Source organism: Pongo pygmaeus, chromosome 4, assembly GCF_028885625.2.
Source record: "Pongo pygmaeus isolate AG05252 chromosome 4, NHGRI_mPonPyg2-v2.0_pri, whole genome shotgun sequence".
Taxonomy (NCBI): domain Eukaryota; kingdom Metazoa; phylum Chordata; class Mammalia; order Primates; family Hominidae; genus Pongo; species Pongo pygmaeus.
Genome location: NC_072377.2, coordinates 119,824,551 through 119,833,887, shown reverse-complemented (window position 1 = coordinate 119,833,887; position 9,337 = coordinate 119,824,551). Strand labels below are relative to the sequence as shown.

General features: G+C 40.2%; 1 protein-coding gene across 1 annotated transcript in view; it reads left to right on the top strand.

Annotated features, from left to right (window-relative positions):
- The first annotated feature begins 8,169 nt into the window (after window positions 1-8,169).
- The window catches only part of FEM1C (fem-1 homolog C), a 33,091-nt gene continuing 31,923 nt past the window's right edge, over window positions 8,170-9,337 (top strand). Inside the window, exon 1 of the mRNA XM_063665150.1 lies at window positions 8,170-8,197. The gene's annotated coding sequence lies outside the window, so the exon portion shown is untranslated. The remainder of the gene's footprint in view (window positions 8,198-9,337) is intronic.

Genomic DNA, 9,337 nt, shown 5'->3' with positions numbered 1-9,337 from the left:
TATTTTGTCTTGTTTTATCATGGTCTTAGAGTAATCTTGTCTGCAGTTAGTATTCTATGTGATGGTTTATGCCTAATAGGAGAATAATATGGCCTAGTGTAAGGTGAGATTCTGAATGTCAAGGACTGTAATTTTTGTTTTCCTTTCATTGAAAAGTACAACAATATAAAATGCACATCTGCTTTTCTATATGTATTGCCATATTTCAAAATTCAGATTTGAAGTCAGTAAGATGATGGCACTTTAATATAAAGGAAATAAAATGTTGTTCCTATTAATGGTCCTCACTGGGGAAGTTCTATAGTTCTCTTTGTATGATTTAAGGAAGTTAGACTGAGAATACCACAAAAGAGCAGAAACGTGTTTCCTTAAAAGGTATAGTCTTAGACTGGTTGTGTTCTTCATCATGGTACAAATAAAAGGTAATTTCTACCTATGTTTTAGTCATTCCACAATTAACTTTTGGCAATGAAATCCCAGTTATATTTACTTTTTTAAAAAGTCATTTTTTGCAATATGACTGTTCATGAAGGAAAAAAATGTAAATTAAATTAAAAAAAAATTTTGACTGTCCTGGGTTTCTCTTAGTGTCTATTCATATTTATATATTTTTAAAAAAGATTTTTAAAGATCATGGTAATAGCATCTTAATGTACAGATAATAAGTCATAAATGAACTTCAGTTGTGTTTCAGTTCTAGAAATGTTTGAATGCCATGTAGCCAGTTGAAAACTGATAATAAACCATGTACACATAAGTGTAGGGATAAAAAGAGCTGCATTAAGTTTCTGGATTACTAGCTGAAAAATAAAACTACATAGGAAAAAGTCAAGGAGACACAATAAAAGTATTTTAGTAAATGACATTTCTGAAAAAAAAATTAAGGTAATACTTAGATGATAAATGGAACCACTGACCCAAGATGGGCACAAAACTCTCTCTGCTTTATGATATACCCAGGATGATAAACCAGATGAGCAACATTTGGAGGCTGTTGCTCCCCTCAATGTGTCCTGATAGACAGGCTCTAATGTGAAAACAGAGGGAGCTCTATCTAGGCTAATGACTTGTTTCTGTGGATCTCAAGATGCTTATCAGTAGAAGGTAAAGGTGAAAATGCTTGCTGTGGTTCTCAAACTTTACTGCATATCAAAATGACCCAGAGGATGTACTAAGACACAGCTTGCTGAGCCCCACCCCTAAGGGTTTCTGATTCCTTAAGTCTCAGTTAGGCTAGAGAATTTCCTATTTCCTAGGTGATGCTGATACGGCTAATACAGGAACCACACTTTAGAAAACACTACTCTATTAGAAAAGGAATTATTTAAAGCACTACCTGTTGAACTCCCTGCAAGGTGGGTTATATGTTCCTCCTTTCAGAACTAATCTTTCAACATACTGAGATCTGTTTGAGGTGGCCTGATGATAGGGTTTGGTGGTGTCCCTACCCAAATCTCATCTTGAACTGTAGCTCCCATAACTCCCATGTGTTGTGGGAGGGACCCGGTGGGAGATAATTGAATCATGGGGGTGGTTCCCCCATACTGTTCTCATGGTAGTGAATAAATCTCAAGAGATCTGATGGTTTTATAACAGGAAACCTTTCACTTGGTTCTCTTTCTCTCTTGTCTGCCGCCATGTAAGATGTGCCTTTTGTCTTCTGCCATCACTATGAGACCTCCCCAGTCACATGGAACTGTGAGTCCATTAAACTACGTTCTTTATAAATTACCCAGTCTCAGCTGTATCTTTATCAGCAGCATGAAAACAGACTAATACACCTGGCTTCAAGTCCCTTCTTGTTGCTGGTGCCCTAAGTCTGTTTCCTGGACCTCTTATGTAGAGCCTGAGTCCTGGATGCTAGTCCTCTTAGGCTGCATCTTCTCTTGGGCTTACCTACAGCCTGCCTGCCCTACCCACATGACTTGCAGTGCCTGCCAACCCCTCTTCTATCTGCACCAACCATTCTTGTCCTGTCTTGTTCTGTTATCATCTAAGTTCCTCATGAAATTTATTGCCTATACAACTCTAATTTGTTTCAGTTGCATTGCTGTGATTAATATAATGAAGTAGAATCTCTGTTGGGGGTTCAAGGAAAATACAAGTGTTTGATCTGATTGCGTTTTAAAGCTGAGATATGTGAATTGTTAGTGGTTGATTCATCATAACTAATAAGACAATGAGCAACTGATGATTTGAATAGTAATTGACTTCCACTTACATGGGACATACTCACATTGAAATAGTAAATATTTAGGAATTGTATTAGTTTTCTCTTGCTTTATAATAAATTATTATAAACTTAGTGGCTTAAAATGACAGCCATTTATTAGCTCACAGTTCTGTCAACATCTGGCATAGCAGAACTGGGCTCCCTGCTCAGAGTCTCAGAGGCTAAAATCGAAGTATTAGTGGGTTATATTATCCACTGTTGGCTCAACTAAGGAGTAATCAATCTGCTTCAAAGCTCATTCAAGTTGTTGGCATAATTCAGTTTCTTGTGATTGTAGGACTGAGGTCTCTGTTTCCTTGCCGTCAGCTGGGGATTACTCTCTACACCTGGAGGCCATTCCTTCTCACAGGCCCTCTTGCAACATGACAGTAACAGAAGCCTTGAGTCCAGTAAGAGAATCTCCCTTGAGTTTGAATCCCTCTAACTTTATTTATCCCTCTGCTGCCACAGTCCAGGGAAAACTCTTTGTTTTTAAAAGGCTCGTGCAATTAAATTTTGTGAGTCTAGTTGGATTATTCCCCTTTTGACATATAACATAACATATTCATTGGGCTGATATTTCATATTTTCAGGTTCCTGCCACACTCAAAAGCAAGACAATTTTACAAGGTTGAGAGTCATTGGGGCAGAATTCTGACTGCTACTCTCCACCCCCTTAACCCCAATGATCCACACCTGTGACACATGCAAAACACATGCCCCTCAAAGGTTCCCAAGGGTCTTTTCTCTCTATATCATCAGTTCAAAGTCCAAAAATCTCATCCAAACATGATCAGCTCAAAAGTCCAAAATATCATCATCTAAACCAGGTGTTGATGTGGCTCCTGGGTATAATTAATTCTGGGCACAATTCCTCATTATTCATGGACCTGTGAAACTAAAGAGACAAGTTACCTGTCCCACACTTTCAACATACAATAGTGGGACAGGCATAAGATGACAGTTACAGGCATTCCAATTCAAAAAAGAAGGTACAAATAACTTAAAAGTCCAAAGAAGTTTTTGCATGTACCTGTACCAACTCCACTGGATTTCAAAGCTTGGGAATAATTATCCCTGACTCTCTGCTTCATTCTCTAAGTTCTTGGCTTTCCCCACCCAGGCTCTTGGCTTTCCCCACCCAGGCTCTCGGTTCTGCCTTCTAGAGAGGGTTACTGGGGGTCATTCTTAGAATTCTGCCTACCACAGCAATGATTCTATTTTTTGTGTAGCCCATGTTTCATATATCTTAAAGAATTTATGGCAGATACATAGGAACACATGATATAGTGACAAGTATGATATAACTCAAATGTTTATAAAGCTAATGAAATGACATTGCAATTTTTAAGCATGACAATATCAACCAGCAGATGCCAGATTATGAATAAGTCCGTTAGTTATTCTCTAGCAGTGATCTCATAAGTGTTGACTTCTAAAACTATGGCGCCTTCATTGGTAATGGTGATCTCATAGATGATGATCTCAATAATTAAGCATGAGGAAATCAAAGAACTGAGAAAAAAGCTCACAATAATTTTTTTAAACAAAGTCTGTTAGCATTTTTTTCAAGCTAAGTTTTCTCTAAGAATAGTTAAGTGTCATCAATAAGAAAAAGCCAACCAGATATCACTTTGGTAGTCAATTTCTTAATATAAAATAGATCTTAATATGAAAGGGATCCCTAAGATTTAATCTAGGTAAAACGTCCAGCACATGGAAGACTCTTTGGGGGAATTTTGGGAGTGGCATTTAAATCATGCACCCTTGGATACCGCTTCTATGTAAAGCTATCTTGGACAAAGTCATAAGAAGGCTGACATGACCAAAGAGAGAGAGAAAAGACTGCGGTTAACAATAATTTATTGCATATATCAAAATAGCTAGAAGAAAAGAACTATAATGTTCTCAATACAAATAAATGATAAATGTTTGTGGTGATGAATATCCCAATTACCCTGATTTAATCATTACACATTTTATAGATATATCAAAATATTATATGTACCCCCCAATTATGTACAGCTATTTATATATCAATTAAAAGACAGAGAGAGAAAATCTTTAATGAATTATGGCAGATGGGGGGCAAAGGTAAAGACGACCTAGTACTTGAAGCCTAGAACATAGTTATGTGTCTGATTTTGATTCAGAGGAAATCTTTGATTTCTGAATAGAGGGGTTAATATTGTTGGAACAGCCAGTCAGAGATAAGGTTAGCAATAGAATAAAAAATGGACTAGTGAACAGAAGTGAGAAGAAGATGATAGAAGAAGTTACAGTGATAATGTGGACATTTTGTTCTTTGTATATTAAAACAATGGCCCTGGCATGCTGTCAGCACAGAATGTTCTCCGAAGCATTATACGAGTAGTACTCATGGATTTGTGCTAACATAGTCATCATTTCTTGTCCAGTCTCTCCTGTGAGCAAGGGCAAGGATCATATGGGTTGTTGTTACAATTACTACAGTGCATAGGGTTATGTGAAAATTCAGTTTTTGGTGACAGAATCACACAAATTTAGCCAGCACAAGTAGAATAAGTACTCCAGATTCTGACCTTATTAGATAATCTAATGGATACCATTTATCAAGTGTCTCCTGTGTGTAAAACACTGTGTTATTTGCTTTACAAATGTTATCTCATTCAGTTCGCAAAAAAAAAATCCTTTGGCAGTAGGAACTTTTGGCCCTATTTGAAAGTTGAGGAAACTGGGGCTCTGAGAGAAGTAATTATTTGTCCAAGGACACACAGTTAGGAAGTGGTAGTTGCCTCTGTAGCATTCTGCATACTTTTCTCATTGTTTACCCAGTAAATTGAAATTGCCTGTTTATGTGTCTGTCATCCACACCAGACTGTGAGGTCACGAGGGGTGGGACTCTGTCTTATTCTGAACCTGCTGTAGGCAATACATGTGTGTTGAACTGAATTGTTTGCTTCTAAAGCCTGTGCTGTTATCACCTGGCATGATGTGTTAACTACCTAAACTCAGTGGCCTTAAGAACATGACAGAAACATGGCAGGGACAGACTTAGGGCCTGGAGGCAAGGAAAACACAGTGTTTAACATTGAAAGGTCCAGAAATGACCTATGTCCTTCTCTTCAGAAGAATTCATTCTCAAAATTCTTTGTTCATGCACATACTTCCTGACAATAAAAACAAAACAAAACAAAAAAAGTCTCCATGAACAGTACATACAAACTGTTGTAAACCTTTCTTCCTTTAACTTCCTCTCACCCCTCCCCCACCCCCACCTCCCAGAGCACACAGAATAACAAAAGAAATGTGACAGTTATTGCTAGGTTCCTGGCATTACTACTGCCTGGCCCTGAGAGACAGGAAAGGACCCACAGAGCTCACAGATTCACAGATAGTGAATGAGGCATGAAAACAGTGAGGAGACTGAGGACTATGAGAATAAACTAGGACCCAACTTAGTCCTTAGGGTTAGGGCAAATATGAGGGGCATTTAAGTGGAGGCCTAGTGGTAGAGTGGCAAGGTAGGCATCGGCCAGGAAAAGAGTGTGTGTGGGGCCTGAAGCCGAGGAACCATCAAGAGTCTGACATGCAGGCAGAAAGCAATACCAATAAGGCAGCGAGGAGTTGTCAGGGAGGAGACAGGTACGAATCAAGGATGTGGGGCAGGTGCAGGCCAGAGCCTGGAGGGCTTTGGAAACCACATGAATATTTGTAAACTTTTCCCTAAGAGCAGGGAGAAGCTGCTGAATCTAAAGGAGCCTCATGACATATGTGCCTTTCTCTCTGGGTAGCTGGGGGAAATTTGGTTAAGGAGGCAAGAGCAGTTGTAGGAAGGCCTGTTAGCTTGAAAAAAATGCTAATAGACTTTGTTTAAAAAAATTACTCAACTTCTCTAACCCTCGGTTTCTCCATCTATATGGAAGTCTGTTATAAATTAACAGACTTATAATGTCTGTTATAAAAATTAACGTAGCAATACTAAACCTTTTTTCACAGCCTCTTTCGCACAGAAACACTAAGTAAATGCTCACTGCTGTTATTTACTTAGTGTTTCGCACAGAAACACTAAGTAAATGCTCACTGCTCACTGCTGTTATTAGCAGCAAACTATAATACTAATTAGCAACAAAGGAAACTGAGAAACAATTTGGAAACCCACGGTCAGCACAAGAGGTGTCATTGCTAGCTCTGAATTGCCATGCCCCTTTCTTCTTTAGGTCTTTGCACAAGGTATTCCACATTCAGATCTCAGCTCACACATTCCTTCCTCGAGGTTGGGGGTCCTGCTGTTCTAGAGGTGCTGGCCTGATGAGTGCACTAAAGACGTTTGAACCTGTCTCCCTATATCTAGTTTGGCCTGGAAACTAGAGGAAAGGCTGAATCTTCCTATTCAAAGTCCAGCTTGTACCTGACACAGAGGTGGACTGAGTCTCCACATCCACTCATTCATTTTCACTATGCAAATATTCACTGAGGACAACCTGTGTGCCGCACACTCTGCTGAATTATGGTGACTCAGAATTGAACATCCAAACATGGCCCCTGCCCTCCTGGGCCTTCCAGTTGTATAAAGGAAATAGATAAAGCATCACAAGCATCCTGAAAGAGGAAGTAAAGGGCACAATGGCAGCTATGGGGAGTGGAGGAAGTAGGCAGGGCAACATGTGGCATCCAGTTATAACAAGGGAGCTATAGAGACTGGGAAATTGGCAGGGCCCACCCCCACCTTGAGTCCACATGTAGACATTTTTCTTTGAAACGGGACAACAGAAAGCTTGCATGTATATCCTAACAGTTTTCCTCTATAAACAGTTTAAAAATATATATTTCTTAGAGTAGCTAGGAATGTAAAATAAGGTATAGGACCTGGAAAACAATGGGTTCTTAAAAATAATGTCAATATTGGTGGTTGTTTAGCATCATTATCATCACTGTCAGTGTCCTGCCGACGATAGGTACAAGGTTGAGTGTGAGATTGCTGTCAGCCTGTGGAAGATGTAAAAAGCACAGTTTTCACCATTTTGTCTCCCAAGACATAAATAGAGATGAACAGGTTGTAGACAGAGCAAAGGATCAACTGGGGAGACTGTAGTTCTCAGCCTAATATTCTCATATGAAGGTAAGGGTCACATAATTTTTCACCAAAGCAAGGCCTTTGACTTCTCCCCTAAATCCTTCAAACCTTATAAGCTACTCCAAGAACAATAACAATGATAACAAAACCAAAACCAACTTAAGAGCCAACAACAGCTTAAGTGAATCCACACTTCCATTAATCTAGTCCTCCAGAAAAGGTTTCTGGAAATTACATTGCTCTTTCGCCTTTCTCTAGTCACAGAACTAGGGTGCTGCTCAAAACATTTTCTTTTCCAACACAACTGACATTTTCTTTTCTTCCTTTTTTTTTTTGAGACAGGGTCTGGCTGTATCACACAGGCTGGAGTGCAGTGGTGTGGTCATGGGCCACTGCAACCTCCACCTCCCAGGCTCCCACCTCAGCCTCTCAAGTTGCTGGGACTACAGGCGCACACCACCACGCCCAGCTAATTTTGTATTTTTTGTAGAGACAGGGTCTCATCATGTTGTCCAAGCTGGTCTTGAACTCCTGAGCTCAAGCAATCTGCCCACTTTGGCCTCTCATTCAGGGCATAGCAACTTTATGTTACCCCAGGAACCGTGAGTGGGGCCTGTATATGATTGTAACCGAGGGACCCAATCTGGTGATTTTATCAAAACAAACAACTGTAGGCATTATTGTTTATTCTGAAGTTGGATAAAGCAGAGCCTTAATAGGCAGGACTCTTCTGGGCAGGGAAAATAAGGGATTCTAGCCCCAGAACCTACTGAATAGATGCACTGAATTAGAATTTAAGAGTGTTCTGTTTTTTGTTTGTTTTTATGTTTTGTTGTTTTTGTTTTTAAGGTGGAGGTGAAACATGAGCAAATTACTTCTTTTACTCAGTGATCCAGAAGGTGGACCGTGAGATCCAGGTAGAAATCCAGGTAAGGGACACTGTGAGATTCTGGGGTCCCTTTGCCTGAGGAGCGAGGGACTTAGCTGGACAGTTTTCCACATCATGTCCAGCTTGTTCTCAGGACAACCAGATGCTGACTTTGACTTGGCCCCCTCCAGGTTAGCAGAAGCTGGGCCCAGCCTTGCCGCCTGTGCCCAGGTTTGGGTTCCACCTGAAGAAAGTTTTATGGCCAGAGCATCAAGTTCAAATTATTTCACATGACTTCCTAAGATTCTCCCCGATCTGCCTCCTTCAAAACTCTCCATTTTTCACTGATCCCCTGTTGTGGGCTATTTTAAAGCCATGTGAGATTTCTTTCAGTTCTTCAGCAGCCAACCCTTTTCTTCTTATCCAGAATGAATGCTTCTAAGCACTTCTCTCTGCCTGCAACTTTCACCTGCGAAAACACCTACCTATTCTTCAGGCATTTGCTCAGTCATTACGCCCCAGCCCAGAGGAGGTTCTTTGGGTTTTCTAGGAGGGCATAGATGACACAATCTTGCTCATGCATGCTGTATTTCCAGGCTCACTCAGCGCAATGCACACAGTCAGCAATAAATACGTATTGAAAGAATAAGCGACTGACTGAATGAATAGATGAAAGAAATATGCCTGCCCTCCACAAATGGCTAATCAGAGGGTTACTTTCAATAAGGACTTGGAAGGTGATGGCTGTTTTAGGTATCCTTGGACTGGGTGCCTCTGACTAAGGAATTGAAGCTTGTCTGAAGCACATGGGAAAACACTTACTTATTAGTTAAAATAAATAACAGTAAACTGACTTAGCCAAAATAAAATAAATCATGGAAAACTGATTGACTGTACTGAGCTTAAAGAGGATAAATATACAGCAGTACTCAGTGTCAAGGACACATCTGCCAGCCTGCTTCTGAGGATCTGATCTATGCTTCTCACGGGGAGAACCTTAGGTAGCACAGACCTACCACTAATGAAAGTCTTCAGATGGGTCCTCAGGCATGCTGCACAACAGCACTGAACTCACAGAACATACACTAAAGGGCTTATCCCCTCTGACTAGCAGTTGTAACTCAAGATTTGATTGTATGTATGGCCACATGTGGCAGGAAGAGAGGCCAAGACTTGGCATGAGACCTACCCACTACAATGG